This window comes from Dermacentor albipictus, chromosome 2 (genome assembly GCF_038994185.2).
Source record: "Dermacentor albipictus isolate Rhodes 1998 colony chromosome 2, USDA_Dalb.pri_finalv2, whole genome shotgun sequence".
Taxonomy (NCBI): domain Eukaryota; kingdom Metazoa; phylum Arthropoda; class Arachnida; order Ixodida; family Ixodidae; genus Dermacentor; species Dermacentor albipictus.
In genome coordinates this window covers 35353219-35375070 of record NC_091822.1, presented here as the reverse complement: position 1 = coordinate 35375070, position 21852 = coordinate 35353219, and the positions used below count along the sequence as shown (strand labels likewise).

At 49.3% G+C, this 21852-nt stretch overlaps 1 pseudogene; it reads right to left on the bottom strand.

Annotated features, from left to right (window-relative positions):
• Positions 1–8529: 8529 nt before the first annotated feature.
• Positions 8530–8692, bottom strand: LOC135920436 (U2 spliceosomal RNA; annotated as a pseudogene).
• Between the last annotated feature and the right edge of the window lie 13160 nt (positions 8693–21852).

The window sequence follows — 21852 nt, the reverse complement described above, 5'->3', positions numbered from 1 at the left end:
GGGTAGTCCGTGGTCAAGTATAGGTAGCTCATATACGGCTAACCAACCATCGGACCAATTTGGGCATGTGTACATACGTGCCGCTCTTCACCGAACCTCTTTCACGCTGACATGGATCATTGTAGATGCGGGAGTGAGTAGGTACCTCGGTTAGAAGGAGGTCTTTCACGTCAACTTGGAGCTCTGCGTATGTGCCGCTCCGTCTGTGCTGATCGTCAATGAACCTTTTAGATGCGCCAACTTGGGTCGTTGGGTATGCGCCAGTAAGTTTGTGCAAACTCTTCAATGAACGTCTTTGACGCCAACTTGGTTAACCAGGAAATCACCACTGGGAACGTTCTTGAGAAACCCTTGTTACGTGGGTTCTTTAAGGATAGCAGGCTGACGCTATTGCAGGCTGCGCCGTGATTGCACTGGGTGTGTGCCTCTCTTCAAGGAACATCTCACCAACTTTGGCCGCTGACTATGTGCCGCTAGGTGGGTTGAAAGCGAGGGAACAATTCTCAGCGTTCGCAGGCACCGGCGCGCCACGTTTCTTTTCTTGGAGGTCACGCGCGGGCTTCACTGCAGTGCCGCAGGGCATAGCGTGTCTGGAAAGAAGCGCGAGAGTCTGGAGGCCATGTGACGTGCTTCTCAGCGTTTGCATACTCTGGCGCGCGATGCATAGTGCAGGCAGCGCGAAGGCTTCGCGGTGGCTCCGCTAGGTGGCGCCAAGTAGTCTAAGGGAAGCGCGAAAGAGGAATTCCGCTGCAGTACACGCCTCATACACAGCTCGTTTCGACGGTAACAATACATTGTGTCGCTACATTTATTCAATGCTAAACGCATTACCGTCTACAGCCATCATGAGATGGTTTTTGCGTATTTTCTTTTGAATACGTTATCAGACGTTTTTTCTATAACTTACCTGCACTGGTAGTGCACTGGGTGGAACGACAAACAAGTGAAAGAAGACACAAACAGTTTTATTATGTAACTCCTTCTTTTTCGGTCACCCACGAGGTAACGCCCCAGTGCTGATAACCCAAGTATGAGTATCAATAAGCCAATGAAACTGGAGGAAAGCCGAGGGTTAAATTTTTGCACCTTGATACCATTAGCTCATTGATCTGAGGGTGTCACCAGAGCTCGCGCAGATCACGGACTTTGCCGAACTCGGCCTTCCTGCATAGCACCGCTGCTTTATACATTGGACGACCGAGACATGTCGAGGCAAGCAGTGCGTCAGGACGAGCTCAGGTCAGGATATGAGAGAAGCGGAAATAAAACAGCGTAATTGTCCTAAGATACCATACAGCACCAATTATCCTGGCGCGTGAGCTCGTGAATGAACAACTGGCGTTGCCTGTGTAAACTTGGACGGGCAATCCGTCTCCAATGGCACTGCATGAACATCTAGAAATTGAGATGTTAACAATACTTGTGAAAAACGCCGGCCGGTGTAGATGAAATTGATACGAACGCAACAGGCATTCGGCTGTGGAGCTTTTTTTTTTGCTTGCCTCGACTATAAATAAACTCATTCTCGGAGAGCACAAAGCAAACCCCACACAAAGCATTCCACTGCGCACGAACAAAAGCACTGACATTTCAAAGCTTTTTGCTTTAGTTCACTCTGCTATATTTAAGAAAGACGGCCCCTAAATGTCGGAAAGAATATCGGAGCTAGGGTGGAATTCATGAGTACGTGAGATATACGGCAGGCCATTTAGCTGTCGTCACCTCTCAGGCAAATCAAGATCTGTATCTAAGTGCTAGTTTGGCAGCTGCAGTTACCCTACCATGCGTATACAACACTGCGCTAGCCTATTTGCCATTCTGCTGTGCATCCAATTAAATGTTTCAGTTATTCTCCTTCAAGCGAAAATAAGAAACCAAACAAGTTGAATGAACAGATTCTGACGGAAAAGCCACACACTAAGTATACATGGAAACCATGCTCTTTTTTCAGTGACCATCTTGCAAATTACACAGAAAGGCACACAAAAATATAATCCTCCTTGTTGTTCAGCTGAGATCAACACAAAAAGTGCTAATTTAAATGCGACGAAACGTAGCGGTCCGACTTTCGCTGCCTGGTCAAGTACAGCTGCCCGAACCACTCGGTCAACCTTCAGAATTCTCCACAGTTTTCTTTTTGCTAGGCAACAAGGCAACCATATTTATTTGAAAAGTCAATTTTTGTGGATATTGATTCATTCATTTTTCTTTCCGTATAAAGGTCTACTTTTTGTTCACGTTGCAGATGGAAAGAAACCAAGCTTGCTGAAAAGGAAATTCGATTCGATGAGCGTCGACAGTCGGTCCCTGCAAGCCCGGCTCCAGTTAAGCCATTTTTCCCGCTTACAAAAGCCCGTCTTTTACTACGGTTTGAATCTGATATCGGTCGGCTTCTGGCCCGCTTTCCAGTTGCACTACTCTCTACCGCAATTGCACGACCTTTAGGGACACAGCCCAGCTAAATAAAGTGAAAAACCATTGGCAATTTAGCGAAGCGCACCGTCGAAGCGCGAGAAGTGCTTAAGGTCATGGGGGGCCCAGGAGGGGGAGGGGGGCAGGTCTCCCCTCTATTCTTTAAAGGGACACTAAAGGGAAAAATGATTTCTTCTGCATCAGTAAATTACCGTTCTACGACACCAAAAACACCACTCTTACAACGATAAGACGTTTGGTAAGCCAGAAAAAGCGCAAGAACGATATACGGGCGGCGACGCCTACCTAAGTTCCCGCACCTGGGGGCTGTGACGTCGTGGATTTTGATGGTATCTTCTAGGGCCTACTAATTATATATAGCGGTACAGATTGATTACATTGTGTTCTAAAGGGGCCAAATATTAAACATGCCAAGTTTCGGCAACCTTTATTCAGGCAACGCGGCCCAAATGCGAAAACATACTTAGGAATCCCTGACGTCACGCTGACGTACCGGCGCTAGGGTTTAGGCGCGAAATTCAAATACTGATACTTCGATTTTCATTTTCTCATGTATTAATGAAACTATTTTTTTAAATCACTGCCTGCAGGGTTCTCAAACAGTGCTTCATTAGTCTAAACTGATTTACTGTTTCGCTTTAGTGTCCCCTTAAGGAGAGGCTTGGCCCCCTCTCCGCCGGTCCAATGTAGTGCAGCACCCATTCGACAAACGCTGGAGGTGACTCTATAACCCGCAGCAACTTGTTTGGGGCAATCCTAACGGCAATTTTTCGTTTAATGGTTTAATCGCCATTAATCGGTTAATGTGGCATGAGCAAAAACAGGGAAGCAGGTATTGTCATACTGCCGCATTCATTTCCCCGAGGCCATGCACATGATCGTGGCCAAAATGGTCCGAATGAAATTTCTACCACAGCATACCCATGAGCCGCCTAAGCGTGAAGCTACCTGCTTGTGAACTAGTGAAGGGTCACATTGTTTGCCTTTAGGTTACCAGTTAACTTTCATTCGCTTAGTTGTCCATTACGAGTGTTATGTTATACGAAAGACAAATGCATTTTGTGCAGTTTTGGAGTTAAATAGCTGTTTAAATATATTGTTGTAGAACTGAGGTTGTCAATCACGCAAGGCTCTATAGGCGACAATAATGTATGCGCCATTCCCAGAGATAGACCAATACAAAGCATTCGTTGCAAGTGGGCGGGGGGGAGGTGGAGGTACTGTGGTCAGCTTACGGTCGTATAGGTCACAGGAATGTGTGCGGCGACCCTGGATATACTACAATAACGGGCATGCGTTGCCAAGGAGGATACCCTCGCTGCCTTACGTCCGTAAGGGCGACGGGAATGTGTACGCCGATCCCGGTGATAGTACAATACCAGGCATGCATGCGTTGCCAGGGGGTACACTGGCCAGCTTACGTCGGTATAGGCGACATGAATATGTGCGCTGATCCCGTAGATACTGCAATACCGGGGATGCGTTGCCAAGGAGGATACCGTCGCTGCTTTACGTCGGTATGGGCGACAGGAATGTGTGCGCCGATCCAGGCGATAGTACAATACCAGGCATGCATGCGTTGCCATGGGGTACACTGGCCAGCTTACGTCGGTATAGGCGACAGGAATATGTACGCTGATCCCGTAGATACTGCAATAACGGGCATGCGTTGGCGCCAAGGAGGATACCGTCGCTGCTTTACGTCCGTAAGGGCGACGGGAATGTGTGCGCCGATCCCGGTGATAGTACAATACCAGGCATGCATGCGTTGCCAGGGGGTACACTAGCCAGCTTACGTCGGTATAGGCGACAGGAATATGTGCGCTGATCCCGTAGATACTGCAATACCGGGCATGCGTTGCCAAGGAGGATACCCTCGCTGCCTTACGTCCGTAAGGGCGACGGAAATGTGTGTGCCGATCCCGGTGATAGTACAATACCAGGCATGCATGCGTTGCCAGGGGGTACACTGGCCAGCTTACGTCGGTATAGGCGACAGGAATATGTGCGCTGATCCCGTAGAAACTGCAATAACGGGCGTGCGTTGCCAAGGAGGATACCGTCGCTGCTTTACGTCCGTATGGGCGACAGGAATGTGTGCGCCGATCCAGGCGATAGTACAATACCAGGCATGCATGCGTTGCCATGGGGTACACTGTCCAGCTTACGTCGGTATAGGCGACAGGAATATGTGCGCTGATCCCGTAGATACTGCAATAATGGGCATGCGTTGCCAAGGAGGATACCGTCACTGCTTTACGTCCGTATGGGCGACAGGAATGTGTGCGCCGATCCAGGCGATAGTACAATAGCAGGCATGCATGCATTGCCATGGGGTACACTGGCCAGCTTACGTCGGTATAGGCGACAGGAATATGTGCGCTGATCCCGTAGATACTGCAATAATGGGCATGCGTTGCCAAGGAGGATACCGTCGCTGCTTTACGTCCGTATGGGCGACAGGAATGTGTGCGCCGATCCAGGCGATAGTACAATACCAGGCATGCATGCGTTGCCGTGGGGTACACTGGCCAGCTTACGTCGGTATAGGCGACAGGAATATGTGCGCTGATCCGGTAGATACTGCAATAATGGGCATGCGTTGCCAAGGAGGATACCGTCGCTGCTTTACGTCCGTATGGGCGACAGGAATGTGTGCTCCGATCGAGGCGATAGCACAATACCAGGCATGCATGCGTTGCCATGGGGTACACTGGCCAGCTTACGTCGGTATAGGCGACAGGAATATGTGCGCTGATCCCGTAGATACTGCAATAACGGGCATGCGTTGCCAAGGAGGAGGATACCCTCGCTGCCTTACGTCCGTAAGGGCGACGGGAATGTGTGCGCCGATCCCGGTGATAGTACAATAGCAGGCATGCATGCGTTGCCAGGGGGTACACTGGACAGCTTACGTCGGTATAGGCGACATGAATATGTGCGCTGATCCCGTAGATACTGCAATACCGGGCATGCGTTGCCAAGGAGGATACCGTCGCTGCTTTACGTCCGTATGGGCGACGGGAATGTGTGCGCCGATCCCGGTGATAGTACAATACCAGGCATGCATGCGCTGCCAGGGGGTACACTGGCCAGCTTACGTCGGTATAGGCGACAGGCATATGTGCGCTGATCCGGTAGATACTGCTATAACGGGCATGCGTTGCCAAGGAGGATACCCTCGCTGCCTTACGTCCGTAAGGGCGACGGGAATGTGCGCGCCGATCCCGGTGATAGTACAATACCAGGCATGCATGCGCTGCCAGGGGGTACACTGGCCAGCTTACGTCGGTATAGGCGACAGGCATATGTGCGCTGATCCCGTAGATACTGCAATACCGGGCATGCGTTGCGAAGGAGGATACCCTCGCTGCCTTACGTCCGTATGGGCGACAGGAATGTGGGCGCCGATCCCGGCGATAGTACAATACCAGGCATGCATGCGTTGCCAGGGGGTACACTGGCCAGCTTACGTCGGTATAGGCGACAGGAATATGTGCGCTGATCCCGTAGATACTGCAATACCGGGCATGCGTTGCCTAGGAGGATACCATCGCTGCTTTACGTCCGTATGGGCGACAGGAATGTGTGCGGCGATCGAGGCGATAGTACAATACCAGGCATGCGTTGCCAGGGTGCACACTGGCCAGCTTACGTCTGTATGGGTGACAGGAATGTGTGCGCCGATCCTGGAGATACTGCAAATACCGGGCATGCATTGCCATGGGGGATACCCTCGCCGCCTTACGTCTGTATGGGTGACAGGAATGTGTGCGCCGATTCGGCAGATACTGCAAATACCGGGCATGCATTGCCATGGGGGATACCCTCGCCGCCTTACGTCTGTATGGGTGACAGGAATGTGTGCGCCGATTCGGGAGATACTGCAAATACCGGGCATGCATTGCCATGGGGGATACCCTCGCCGCCTTACGTCTGTATGGGTGACAGGAATGTGTGCGCCGATTCGGGAGATACTGCAAATACCGGGCATGCATTGCCATGGGGGATACCCTCGCCGCCTTACGTCTGTATGGGTGACAGGAATGTGTGCGCCGATTCGGGAGATACTGCAAATACCGGGCATGCATTGCCATGGGGGATACCCTCGCCGCCTTACGTCTGTATGGGTGACAGGAATGTGTGCGCCGATTCGGGAGATACTGCAATATACCGGGCATCCATTGCCGGGAGGGATGCCTTGGCCGGCTTACGTCCGTGTGGGCGACACGAATATGTGCGCCGATCCCGGTGATACTGAAATACCGGGCGTGCGTTGCCAGGGGGTGGGGCGCCTTGGTCGACTGATGTCTGTATAGGGTGCGACGGCATACCGTGGCGCCGCCATGCTCCATTTGACGTATAAAGTTGGATTGCTCTGCCAGCCCTCTCCTGTTCAGCCCGTAACCGCTGTCATGTCGTTCTTTTGTGTTGTTACATTATTTAACTTCAACAAAATCAGTAAAATACTGGTATCGCTTCGTCACTGACTGTACAATATGCTAAATGACTGTTCCAAAGAATAGCTTGCGTATCAAACCTTACACATCGCCCCGACTGCCGGCGTCGTCTGCTATGGCCACCGACATGGAAACCATGGAGACTGAGTCCTCTGCTTTTGTAAAACGCGCGAAGGCATTGTATCGAATTATAACTAAGCATCAAATAGGTTTTAGCGATTGCTTGCGGCAAAGGAACATATTTTTGCTACAAGAAAGATATGCAATGCGTCCAACGTGTAATTTCATTCATTGTATGTTTGCATCTACAAACGGGCCGCGTTTGACACGACAAAGAAGTGGTATTCTCAAATTTATGTTACAGTTTAGCAAGCATACTTTCATGGAGCTCGACGCAAGTGCTTTCTCCGTTTTGTGGGTACCAAGCCAACATGCTTTGAGCTGCACCAAGCCGCGACCTTTTTCACATCATTGGAGGCGTACACACGAAAGCCATATGCACGTGCGCGCATCATTCAGATAATTTAGCCTTATTTTTCTGACAGGGGTTCCTTTTCTGACGTTGTAGCTAGATAACATTTTACAATTTCGCCAGTGTAATGACGAGCGCACGTTTGTCTGGCGAACGATTTTAATATTTATCTGGTGCTTAATTCTTATTGCGCGAATCATATACGGTTGTCACACCGATCGCGATCGAGCGAGATCGGGATAGAATTTTTCGACGATTGACTCCCTTCTGCAGCTGCACAAAGGGGCCCATCGCGATCGAGAAATTTGGTCCCTATCGGGCTTGCTCCCGATCGAAAATCCACCGTGTGATACCCGGCAACATTACTTTGCGCATTCCAATGCATTAGCATGCTGCATGCAAGGCGTAGCTCACGTTTTGTGGCCAACCAAAGGTGCATGGAGATTGAAGCTCGATACTAGGAGCACGTGGTTTGCGGCACTTCTTGCGCAACTGGCGGGCGCTGCAGTCGCCGAGCTGATGCATTTCTGTATTGCGTGAAATCGTAAGTCTTAGCGATGCATTGTGACTGCATTTGGCCCCTAGTCGATCACCTACTGCTCACCAGCTGCGTAACAAGCACCGATCGCGATGTAGTCCGAGTACTGTGCATCACTCGATCGCTGAACGTTGTACGTGAGCGATCGTCTCGCGTCGTCTGCTACTCACCGAACATTTGCACTCCTAGTGCATACGCAAAGCCGTCTTCGCGGAAGTACTAGCTGTAAACACGTGCGTAAAAGCTCGGTTCCTTACCCATACGAAACTTTATCAGCCAAGTGTCGTGAAGTTTCTGATGTTTGGGGTAAAAGTGAAAGCTCACGCCCTGCTCCTTTGCGTACATTACACACAGCGGCGCGTAGCAGTAAAGTACTATGTCGCCGATAACCTTGACCGCACTTTCTCAGATTGTGTAGTTTCAAGGTGTCCGCGCACGTGAAGTGAGGGCAAAACAACGCTGTTCCAAGGAAAAAACACTTGGAAATTGTGGCTAAAAAAACGCATTCCCACCTCCTTCTTCCCTTCGTCGGAGCAAGGTGAGATCACGTGATCCAAGCTTGCACGCCAGAACGATTGCAGCGTCTGAATCCCAAGTGGTGGGACTCACGCCCAATAGGCGACAGAAATGTGCGTGCCGATCCCGGGGATAGTGCCATGCCGGGCCGACCCGCGGTGGAGGTGAAGCAAGGTTCAAACACTCCACCAACTTCCAAAAATAAGTTTAATAGCTTGGTTCCAAATAGAACCACATAAATTCGGTGTTGTAAGAGAAACACCATATAAAAATTGGAAAGTGCGCTTAGTGTGGCAAAGTGGCCTTCACGCACTTTGTTTTAAATTCTGTTTTACGAATTGCGACGGTGGTAAAGTGTGTGGCCACGGCACCTGTGTACGTTGCCTAGGCTTCAATGGTTATAACGCCACGCACGTCGGAAGTGACGGCGCGGCGGCAGCAGCGGTTGCGCCATATGCATGGAAGGTGCGGTGAGCGCGGCGGTGCTCGTGTCGGCGCAGTGTGGCGCCATATTAAAAAGGTGTATGACTTGATAAGGTATGCAGCCCATGTATGTATCCTAAACAGTTTCGTAGGTAGTCCAACTCCATATGAATTTTGTGGCCCCTCGAATTTTATTCTGAAGTGAAACAAAGATGTGGTAAGAGAGGGATACGCTTTAGTCGTGCTGAAACATTAGAAGACGCTCGCTGGTTGCAGAAAATACAGAATAGGTGTCGTAGAAAGCAAGCGATAAAAATACACCAAATGTGCCGTTCTCGACAGGAAGACTGTTTTCTCAACTTTTTCGGCGTCTCCTCCGACGGTAAGCGTGGCCTATTGGAAACACAATTTACCAGGATAGTTCCACTTATTTTCCTGAGTTCTTCAGTAACGCGAAGTCAGAGCTGGTTCCTGATTCCTTACAATGCGTGGGGACTTTCATAACTTTCAGCTAATAGTCAGCGAGGAAACAAAGAAGGCAGGGATGTTATCAAGAAAAGCGCTTGATTGGTTACCCTGAACTGAGGGAGGGCAGCTGAACGATGAGAGATCCACAGAAAGCAAGGACGCCGTGATGCGTGTACGCGCGTGGACAGTGCGACGCGCATAGAGTTTCTTAATCTATTACACTAAAGAGGGAAATCTGGCGCCAGCGTCTATAAGAGCTTCCTAAGAAACGCCCTGCAGTCATGGGAATGACGGTATATAGATGAGCGGGACTTGTGTGTGGTGGTGTTGCACGAGTCTTTGTCTAAAATGCGGACATAACTACAAATATAATGGGTTCTTAAAATAGGGTCTTCATAAAAGGTTTTCGTTCACCCATATTATATTTTTCAATGATGTTTGCTCATCTGCAATGCCTAATCAAGTGAAGAAAAGCAAGGACAGATAACAGTGTTCAAAAGCAAGGGCGTCTCTCCAACTGTAGCGGCCGACTGATACTTTTTAAGTTTCATATAATCCTACATCCAATCAAAAGTACACATAATTGAATGAAACATGTCATTGTGCAATAATAAAGCTAAAACAGCTCTTTAGTTGCTCCTTTAGTTAAAAATGACTAATGTGACAGACGGAACGGTGCCATCTAGGCGCGTCTTCAAGGTTGATCGAGCGTATACTATGGTGTACTGGAGTAGGGCAGTCTGTCGTCTTGAGGTGAAAATGTGGCCCTTTTTGCCATGATGGCCTAAGGTGCTGGAGCACTCCGGTCTACTGCAGCGTCATATGTTGCTGCAGCCTGAAGTCACTGTTGGCAAGCGGAACCATAATGGTGCAACACACGGCATACGGCATCAGCAGTCGTGGTTGTCGCGGAGTTCATGCATGACCACCCTGAGCTCCCCGATTGCTTGCTGCGGTTTTTCCTGCCACGTTAACACATTTTATAACTGCACGGTGAGCTCTGGGTGTGTAAAATCCCTTTTTTTTGCTTTGTGTGTGCGGTTGTGTGCACGTGTGCATTGTGGTTCCTGCACGACGATTAGACGAACTCCGGGCTTCTTCAGATGGGGCACACTGGGAACATTGGCTGCACTCTTGCCCTTCAGGCCCCTTTCGCGGAGGGTAATGTACAATCCATGGAGGCTATATTCGTCACAGAGCATTATTTTCCTTTAGAGCGCAGTCCTTGCACGCCCGCGCCAGCGGTGAGCGTCGGCATCACTTGTAACCAAGCGAACGAGCACAACGAGAGATGAGAGCGAACGTGGCGTGCAGTAGCGGATGAAAAAAGCGGTGAGGGAGAAGCAGCGAGATGAAGAAAGCGGAGAGGTGGGTGCAGCAGATCCATGAGGCTGACAGCGGAGGAGGGTACGGTGAAAGGGCCAGGAGGAAAGCGGAGTGCCTGCGGTGACCAGGCATGCGGCCAGCGCGGAAAAAAAGCGCTGGCATCTGTGTGAGATCCACTGCGCATGCGCCAGTTCGCGTGCGGCACCGCTAGAATTAGCGCTCCGCGTGAGCGACAAGTTCCCATGTTCACGCTTCTTTGTGGATAATGGGCGACGGAAACGGTGGAAATGCTTCGTCTGCCACTGACACTAAACCAGCTGCCCGAGTAGAGGCTCATGCCACCGCTGAGAGCACCCTGTCGTTGAGAATCAGATATTTTGACCCATTGTATCTCGAATTTTAAACTCCAAGACATATGAACTCAAAATAAAATTTGGGAGTATCGTATTCGGTGGGAAAATTTTTTCTTCAATGAAACTTTGCACCTGCTTTTCTGGCTGATGCAGCATGAAACGAATCCCGTGCGACCCACCAGGCACAGTTAAGGTTCTCCTTCGAACCTTCTCGTCCTCGTGTGTTTCAAGATACTGTGATAACAAAAACATACACGCTCCCCGATCGGAACGAACAGACGAGTGTTTGTTGGTCTTCAGCCGCCAAAATGCTGAGCATACGATCAGGAAAACTGCAAGATTGTGATTGCAAACCTGCACGCTTACACGGCGTTACTGATATATCCTAACAATTTGTATTACTGATGTTTTGATAATTATAATATTTGAAAATGCATCTTGAGAGCGTTCGAGCTTATAAATGCGGAAAAGCTTGCACATCGTATTTAAATTTCGCGCATTACTCACACCGGTCGATCCCACCAATTACAGTATTCCATAAGTGTACCAGATAGGGCCGTATTGAATGAACCTTTATGGATAGGGGGAGTGAGTCCAACGCGGACTTCCCGTTGAGGTGCAGTGACGTAGCTGAGGCTTCATTTTTTCATTGTAAAGTTTGTGGCGCCCCCGTCGCCTTCACCTGAATAAGCAGCCCCGTGCGCGCGCCGAGGGCTTGTCGCGTCGGGAACCCTACTGCAGCTGCATGGAACTTTGATCGGCGTTTGACTCTGCTACATCTACTTTCGCGACTCAATTGGCGGAAACTGGGATAGACTACAGTGACGTGGGGACATACTCTGTAAGGCTCCACCTAGTGCTGTTGGAGTTCAGTTTGGCTTGGCTGGGCTACGCATCTGCAGCAGCAAGGCGCCGCAGCCAATCGGCAGTTCAGCGGCAGACGAAATGGACATGTGGACTAAGTGGACTCTTACAGAATACCTCCCTTGTAGTGAATAAAATGGACAACGAGTGACGCAAACAATAAAAACAAATTATGGGGTTTTACGTGCCAAAACCACTTTCTGATTATGAGGCACACCGTAGAGGAGGACTCCGGAAATTTCGACCACCTGGGGTTCTTTAACGTGCACCTAAATCTAAGTACACGGGTGTTTTCGCATTTCGACCCCATCGAAGTGCAGCCGCCGTGGCCGGGATTCAATCCCGTGACCTCGTGCAGAGCAGCCCGACACCATAGCCACTGAGCAAACACGGCGGGTGAAAACAATTTAAAAGACGCAACAACGACGTTGCGTCGAGCAGGCGGCAGCTACTCGACCCGCGAGTTCGCCTCAGCCAATGGGCGCTGCCGGAAAAGCCGGAGCTTCAGGATAAGGCGATGGCAGCGTGGCCGCTATTTCAGCGCTGTTTTGCATCACCCTCAGCGCTGGCCAAGACGTCCGCTGGATCCCCACTCCCCCATTCTAGCATACTCTACTCAAGGTGTCCTGGCTCTCCGAGGACGATGCCCACATGAAGTCACCATATACCGGCATTCCTATGTATAGAACAGCGTAGCAGCGCCTGATTTCCCTCGAGGTAATATGGTGAGGAACCACATGGTGATGCAGTTGAAGGCGTTCGCGTGGGCTTCGGCGCCCTTCAAAATGCACAAGATAGTTTTCACTGCTTTGTAGAACGACGCCCTATGGGGTCGGTTTTCCATACTGTCTGTCTTTATGGAAAGTTGACGATCGTGCAGTCATTCCCATTCATTAGAAATAACTTCTCTAAACCAATTAAGTCAAAGGGGTGCTGCTAAAGTCAGAAGCGGGCGCGCAAACACCGGACAGCGTGACAGCTGGAAATGGTCGGCATAAAGCACATATAAAGATATACACATAGATGCAGCCGGTTGACAGGGAACACGCGCCTTACTCTTATCGTGTTACTTATCATGTTATCATGTTACATACGCGTTACTCTTATCGCGATGGCTTGTGTGTTACCGAGGGGAAATGCGAAAGAACGGTAATGGAGTGCGACACAAGAGCAGGCTATCAGCGTCGAAATCTGCACATCTTGGTACGCCATCATGAAGGTTTGTAGCAGAACTAGCGCATAAACACAAATGAAGCACGCACGCACATGCACGCGCCCATACACACAGTGTTAACTTCGAACAGCGATTTTATTTCCGGCTAGAAAAGGACACTGATAGCTCCCACATTTTACGTCACAGACAATGTCCATGCACAGTGTTACAAATTGGACGTCAATAGTTAAAATATGGCGAAAGAAACAAAACAGGCCCATCATTGTAACTGTCAAATCAAGAAATGGGTTTTTCTCTCCATGGGCCAGCGATTATAGCGGCAGTTTTGTTTGTTTTTCCGTGAGTTAACTATAATAGTTCTTTTTCTAACCTGTGAGTGGGCATGTCTCCGTGATGTAATGTGTGGGATGTACAAGCGTCGTTCTTTTTCGGAAATAAAATCATCTTGGGAACTTAACGCTGTGTGTATGTGTTTGTGTGTCAATGTGTGCATTCTGTTATTCCTTTGCTTTTTTTTACTATATTTGCTCCATGCCGAGAAGCCTTGTCGACAAGGGAAGAACCTGCTCGGCGAAGTAAATGAGAAAACGCCTGCCTCTTTCAGCGCCCACTCGTAAGCATGTTGCCGAAAACCAAGACAAAGAGAAAAGTTGACGGTGGCACAGGAAAATCCAGCCGGCATTCCGGCTGTTAAACTAAGACTGGCGTCGGATTACGGGGATTACACATGTGGGATTAGCGTAGCCCGTGTTGCGCCGTGCCGGGCGCTTAGAATGGGCCAGGGAAAGACAGGCGCGTTAGGCCGAGAAAAAAAAAAAAACTACGTCGCCTTAGCGAGGTTATCTTGGACGAATTCCAGTTTAACACTGCCAGACCCACTCAGCGAAGGAAGCGCTCTTTTGCTGTAACACGCTATAGTTTGTGTGGTTAGAGTTTGCTAAGGTTGTATATACTTTTACACGTGATTTCGGCAACTGTTACGGTTTACCTAAACTTAAACATGAGATTAAATGAACGCTGATTCGGTGACGAAGCGCAGTACTTTACTTCATTTGGAAACAAGGACTGAAGGATGCTCGCGACAACGTTAGTACTAAGGAAGCCTGCTTTAGTTAGCGCTTAGTGAAAGCTCTGCGCTGAAACTTGCAGTGGGATGGGAAGCTCATTGAATCTGCTGAATTTGATTGGACGACCCTTACAGCTAGGTGGTGCCTGGAGCTTAAGTTACTTCGATGCACGTGCTCTTCAAAGTGTACAGAATACACGGAGAAAAGAGAAAGATAATAAGCGCGATACAGAAGGTAACGGGTGGAATGAAAGACAGAGCAGGAAATTAAAACGGGGCTTCAGGGAGATGGGATACTGCCAGATGTTCCTGTTGGATATCTAACGTTTCTCAGTACGTCAGGCCGCACAATGTCAGGGAAACCGACTGTTATACAACGGCAAAAAATACAAAGAAATATTCGTTTCAATTAGTTTTCAGGATGTATACAATCGGCGGTAAATATTATTCGATAAGTTCAAATCACTATAACTTTAATAAGGATGAACGTTGCGCCTCCCCGTACACTCCGTGAAATTTATTGTCCGCGCAGTCAGAACAAAACAGTTTAGAAATACCATCAATTTCCCATCAGAGTCCGTTGGGATGTGCCTTCTAAAAGTGCACTGATTTATTCTTGTAAATGCTTGTTGGTCTTGCCTCTGTTTTTTTATTGTGAAGAAATCTTGAAGGCCCCAAAGGGGTAGAATTTGATATTCAAAGCTGATTGTGTCTTTCGTTATGATTGTGCTATTTCCTGCGCAACGTTGCATTGATACCTTCTTTTAATTATTGTATCTTATATAGTGAGCGCGTCTCGCATGATTTGAATTGTTTTCTTTTGGGTTCAGGTAGTTCGTGTAGCATTCTAAGTTGACAGCGCTGTATTTCATTTTCTGCACTCCGAGCAAGCATTCGCCGTTGCCCAATGCAAAACGGAGCCTTCGCAAGGCATCAGTTGATTTTGCTCTTGCTGACATTCCTGTAACACAAGCAGAGAAGTAAAGAGCTTTCTTTGTCGCAGCATTTGCGAATGTTTCACCGTCTCGGCGTCAAAGGCTCTTTGCGTAATCACTGCAGCTGCCACAAAAGAGTTCCTCGCTGCTGACGGTGCGCTTGCAGCTTACTTTTTACGCGGAAGGGTAGCTGTCCACCCCTTCAAATCGGCGGCGTCTGTCTGAGGCCGCGGAGCAAGCGAACGAGGAAGGCGCCTGGAGGTGAAGAAAATCGCGCACTGGGGAAAGTACGAAGGAGCCTGAGCGCATGGCAAAATAACGCCACCTAGAGGAAAATGTAGGTAATGTTGAGCGAAGGCGTGACGTACAAAAGTAGGCAGAGGCGCGCCGGGTGGAACTGGTCTGGTAGTCGCTACAGGTATATTTCGCGATACAAACGTATTGGAATAACACCGGCTTCGGGGGCCGTACGCTGAGTGAGCGAGTGAAGGCGTGCGACGGTGATCCGAAGATGGCGGCTAACTCTCGCGTACGCGAGTATTGTCCCCAGAATAGCGCAAGGGTGGAAGCGTTCCGTATTCCGGCGCGCGTGACACTGGGGGAGGGGCGGGAAGCGGGGCGTTGTACTTCTGCCGCGCGCGGTCGCACGGGCTTTACCTCGAAAGCGATGTGTCTTGGGGGGCACAGCCTAGGTGGGCCGACGGCACGCACCTTAGCCTGCCCAGCAGGCACGTACCCAGGATTTTTTTTCGGGGGGGGCCCACCACCTTCATCATCATCATCATCAGCCAGTTTTAAGTCCACTGCAGGACGTAGGCCTCTCCCTGCGATCTCCAATTACCCCTGTCCTGCGCCAACCGATTCCAACGAGCGCCCGCGAATTTCCTCATTTCATCGCTCCACCTAGACTTTTGTCGCCCTCGATTGCGTTTTCGTTCTCTTGGTACCCATTCTGCAACCCTATTGGTCCAACGGTTATCTAACCAGCGCATTATATGACCTGCCCATGACATGACAAGAACTTGAGTCCTGAGGGACTGAGACCTCGGGGAGCCAAACCGAAGGCTCCCGAAGATCAAGTCGGTGGCTCCAGCTCCATTTTTTCCTCTTGATATCAATTAGAATATCGTCTATACCCGTTTGCTCTCTGATCCAAACAACTGTCTTTCTGTATCATAATGTTATGCCTTGCAATCTTCGTTCCATCGCTCTTTGCGTGGTCCTTGATCTCAAACATCTTTGTCAGTCTCCAACTCCCTGCCCCATATGTCAGCATTGGCAAAATGCACTGATTGCACACCTTACCTTTCAATGATATTGACAAGCTTCCAGTCAGGAGCTGGCAACGTCTGCCGTATGCGATCCAACCCATTTTTATTCTTCTGTGAATTTCCTTCTCATAATCAGGGTTCCCTGTGATTAATTGACCTAGGTAAGCGTGCTCCTTCACAGTCTCTAGAGGCCCACTGGCGATCCTGATCTCTTGCTCATTTGCCCGGCTATTTATCATTATCTTTAGCTTCTGCATATTATTATTCAACCCCACTCTTACACCCTCTCTGTTAAGGTCTCCAATGATTTGTTGTAACTCGTCTGCATTGTTGTTGAATAGAACAATGTCATCGGCAAACCGAAGGTTGCTGAGATATTCGCCGTCGATCTTTACTCCTAAGCCTTCTCAGCTTAATAGCTTGAATTCTTCTAAGCAAGAAGTGAATAGCTTTGGAGAAATTGTGTCTTCCTCTCTGACCCCTTTCTCTATAGGTATCTCCCTGCTTTTCTTGTGTAGAATTAAGGTAGCTGTAGAACCTCTGTAGATATTCTTACGCGAAAGACGAGTCAGTAAGACGAGAAACTATTTAGAGGTTATATTTACAACAACGCTTGCAGCGCTGACCGGTTAGATTCACAGCGCGAGCCCAGTTCGTTCTTCCTCCTCTTTTCTGGAGTGATGGCACCTACGCGCCTCGTTCAAACAAATACCACACGCATATAGCAATATTACTCCACCAGTTAATCACAGAAGCAAACAAAATCATCGCCATGCGGCCTTATCAAAATGGCGTCGTGCTTGATAGCTCCGGATCGTCCGCTGTTCTTGAAGAGTCTTTCCATCGGCGGAAGCAATGAGGTGTGCAACAGACATGGACAAAGTGTACGGAGTCTGAGTATATTTCACTCTTGAAAAGTCTGCGGTACAGTTCTTTTCACTGCTGAGCCGGTTTACTCATGAAACTTCACTGCCAACTGAAGTGAAGCTTGACAATAAATAGTTGCAGCGAAGCAAGCATTTCAGTTCAATAAAGAACTAGGCTTTCGTCATTCCACTGTAATAGGCGAAAGAAAACGTGTAAAATTAAGCGCTAATAATTTAACTTTTTTGTGCTTACCGCCTTATTTGGGTAACAGGAAAAGTTTGAAGTACGGATTATTTGCAGCCTCGTGGAGGAACAGTGGCTGGTTGTAATGAGGGCGTGGGCGAGGCCTCACTTTAGACTTAAGTTGTCTCCGACTATAGTAGCATTTTTTGTATTAGCTCTGGAAGAATTATAGCGAAATATATATTTGCGGAACAATCACAGTTCTTTTGGATTCCTCGTTTACTGCTCCAAGTGCGAAAACGACTCGTGTTGTTATTTGGGAAGTTGCGTACCGCTGTGCGGCCGCCAGTCCCATGCAACCGCGTAGTGCGCAGGATGCTGCGATTGTAGACGTACTGCGCTTACCGCGAAAGGTTAGAAAACACCCACATAAGCACAATAGAGAAGTGGCTACTTGAGGCGGTTCAACCGATAACTGTAGAAGCGTCATTCAAAACACGTAATTGTTCTCCGCTTCCGGCGGCGTTTTCTCTACTTCCTTTTTAAATAAAAAGATGTTGATCCATAAATATTTTCATAAGCAACGGTTATATTTGTTAGATTTGTTGTTAAATTCGCTCTTCCTTGCAGTTTGATTGTTGCCTTGGCTCTCTCCCTTAGTATATCGCTTGATTTCTCAACTCCTTGCGACTTTTGTTTCCAGTTGCCAATTTTGCACGAAAAGTGCTACACAATTAGGGAAAAACCAGACGAGGTAACGGGCGACAGTCATCTTAATTGATTATGGGTCTAAGGGTTATTGCAGCTTTTCGTGATGGACGCTGTTTCACATTATTTTATTTCCCACCTTATCTAACCCATATCACGTGTATATGATTCCGGGCATCTACCAGCGTCGCGGCGAGCTGTCATTCAAGGAAATAATGAAGCAAAAGAAAAAGTTAAACGCAATTGGTGTTTTCTCCGCCCGCAACTCGTTCCACGAGAGTACAAACCAGCTGACTAACAGCCGCATCCCTCTCCCGGTTCCAGGATCAGCCTAAACAAAGAAGGTTGAACTAACAAAAGCAACAGCTATGCGCGTGACAGTTGAATGGATGTTGACAAATGAACGCATCTCGAGTTATTCGCGCGGGCGCCGAATCTATGAGAAAACTGGCCTTCACATCCCAAGAGATGCTGATAACTACCGCCATCCAAAAGGAATGAAAAAGGCAGCATAATGCTGACCGATGAATAGCTGCCAAATCTCAACATTGATCTGGCAGCGCTTTAGGAATGTGTGAGGAGTGGTGGCGTGGGTGGGGAGGGGGGGGGGGGGTATGCCATTTGATTTCGGGGGGGGCCCGGGCCCCCCCGGGCCCCCCCCTGGGTACGTGCCTGCTGCCCAGTGTTCTCACCCCTCAGTTTGCGTTGAAAGGTTACTTGGCTTGCTGCTGCTACCGCGATTGCTCACACCGGTGTTTTGGTAGCGAGTGTCCGCGGTCACCGAGTGTGAAGTGTTCATGCTTACCTGTGCGCGCTGACACCATGCTAGGTAATTGATTTAGTAAGCGAATGCTTACGAGGGGGCGTTCTACTCCGGCAGCTCCTGCGTATGGCGCGGTCACGCGAGCCCTGCCTTCAATGCGAACTACGATGCGGGCAGTGTAGGCGTCTAGGCACATCGAGGGCTGACAGCGTTGTGTGCGCTATAGCGCCCATACGCTTGCGGGTCACCCGCGTTTACGAAGCGGAACGTCACTGTAAATTTAATTTGATACTTTCTCCGCAATTAACTGTTACGGTAATTTCAATACTTCAGGAAGAAATATGCCCTGATAGTAAATAAACGTCTACTTTTGAAAACTCAGGAATATTCAAATTAGTTGTTGCCGCCATTTGTTTAAACTGGGGCCGTATTCCGTAACGGTTCACTCTGAAACCGCTTCAGTCCGGCTCTTACGTCTAGGTGACGTTACTCGGTGAAAGAGTGGAATGTCGCGGCACGAGGTAGACCAAGAATAAGCAGCGTTCTTTCGCAAGGTCGCGTCATCATTTTTGTTTGTACTTCGGGGGCGATATAATAATTGAAGGATGTTGCCAGTTTCGTAAAACACATTGGTTTGCATACAACACTTTCACACATAACTTCCAGTAATAATTGACCTTCGGGAGAGGGCAGCTGGTGGTTTACTTTATCTGCGTGGTTCTATTTATTTTTTTCGCTAGGTGCTGCACCATACGTTACGCAATCAAAGCGGTTATCTTCGTGTAGGTCACTGATCTAATAGAGTTTCGTTTAACCGTGGCCACGTGACCGTGGCTGAGCTTCTTAGGTTGGACGATTGCGATGAGAGTTGCGTCCACACATCCAGCAACTCGAGCATCTTGCCGTGGACAAGGAAGCGTTCTTGACTGCGGCTTTCTCTTGCAGCGTGGACCGAAATCTCAAACCCCTTTTTCTTTTTCCTCAACCGTAATGGCCCTAGCGACGGAGGTAAAGATGCGACTGACTGACTGTTTTGACAACCCATTAGCTTCTGCAGTCCAGACGCATTCCTGAAAACAACCCGTAGCAAAAAGAAAATAAGAAAAAATTGGAGGACGCGTAAGCTTCGCCTTCAAGAGTGGAACGCGATAGCATTATCGCACCCCGTTCGTACCGCCCACTCATTCGCTCGGCATGCTCTTGCGTCACACAAAGACGAAACATGCGCCTGATCAAGCGCAACGAACCAAAGAACTCAGTGTCTCGGAGGGAGAAACGATCTACGCGTGCCAAACGTCGTGATCGGCACGGACAGCCGGGCCGTGACGCACCATGAAGGCGGACGCGATGGTGGAGCTGACGCCTCGATGGGATCGTCCTCTATCTCGCTTGGAAGCACCACGCAGACGCATGACTCCTCGCCAGCAGCACGGCACACATCGCAGGGGACGCTTTCCCATCAGACGCGCTACGGCGCAGCGATCACGTCAGAGGCGTTCCGCATTGGTCGCTGCACCTAGGAATCGCGCTGTGAGCGAAAAGAGGAGTCGCGTCGCCTGAATACCAGGGTTCGAGTGACACACGCTGGAAGTTGGAAGGGGAGAGAGCGAGAAAACTTATTAAATGCAATGGTATTTGGGCCTCCTCGCACCGGTCCCCGCACGGCCCCAATGCACTCAAACGAGACGAAGGGAAGAAGCGGGTGAGTGGCGCGCCACCTGTCGGGGTAGCACCGTACATTGCGAGGAGGGGGTCTTCTGTGTTTGCCGCAAAATGGCTCTGCGTGTGTGCCAAGCGCAGAAGAAATGTAGCGGGAACGCACTTCGCTACTCGTTTACCTGCGACTTCTGTAATTTACATGCTCATAATTACCGATATACACCGCAGTATAACTTTCTACGGCACGTTTCTATGGCAACACCGCATTCACTAGAGGTGCTTTTGTCTCGCTTTGAACCGTCGAACTCATGGCTGAAAATAAAGAAAAGAAATAACTCATGGCTGAGTGGTAGCGTCTACGTCTCACACTACGGGGACCCTGGTTCGATTCCCACCCAGCCCATCTTTCAAGCTTTTATTTCTTAATTGCCTTCCGGGATTTTTTCGTTCACGGCCAACGCCGCCGACGACACAGGCTTTTCTGCGACACCAACTCCTCAACGCTCTCGCGATAAAAAGAAACGGAGCGCGGACAGTTCTCACGTTTCAGTGTCAAAGCTACCCTATCGTGTGGTCCGCGATATTCTAGCTCGTCGGAAATCCGTCGCATTCTGTTTTAACGACGCCTAAAAGCCTTTCGTAACTTGTTTTCGCTCATGTCGAACGCGTCCTCTCATTGCCCCTCGTCGCATCGTTGTCTTTGTCAACGCCCGCCAGCATCACCAGCAAAGAAACCACAATCGGCGTTTCTCTCGTCGCGCCGGCCAACGCGAGACTAGCAGATCACCACGGTTGCCCCAGCAACCCCCGATATCATGATCGCGACCACGCACGACCCTCGAGCGAACCACTTCTTCGCGGTTCCTCTCGTAGCAGAGGACGGGTTCCTTTTCAGATGATTGACAATCTGTGTGACGACAACAAAATTTGTTCGCACGCCTTCCAGGGATGACAACACCGAAGCGCCCACCAATAGCATTCGTGAGAGTGAACCGGTTCCAAAGCGAGTCGTTACAGAATATACGGCCCAGCTATTCTTCTTGGGAAACATGGTGCACAAATAATGATATTCAACGTGAGTGGTATAATCATAGCGTTGGAAATAAACACAGAGGGGTTGCAGGGCTGCCGCAGTGGCCACAAGCGGCGCTATCTTCCCTCTTGAAGGGGAAAACAAAGGTTTTTGTGAAAGCGACACCAAGCCACCGTCGGCAGAGTACTGTTGTCTCCGGTCGAAATAGTCCAAATGGAGGTTAAAGTTCAAAACAGGGGTCCAGTCTATGCTGACAGGTGCATTGGAAACTAAGTGTGTTCCGCAAGGATTGTGTGACGTCATACACTTGAAGCTTGGCTGCTCTTGCTGCATGAACAAT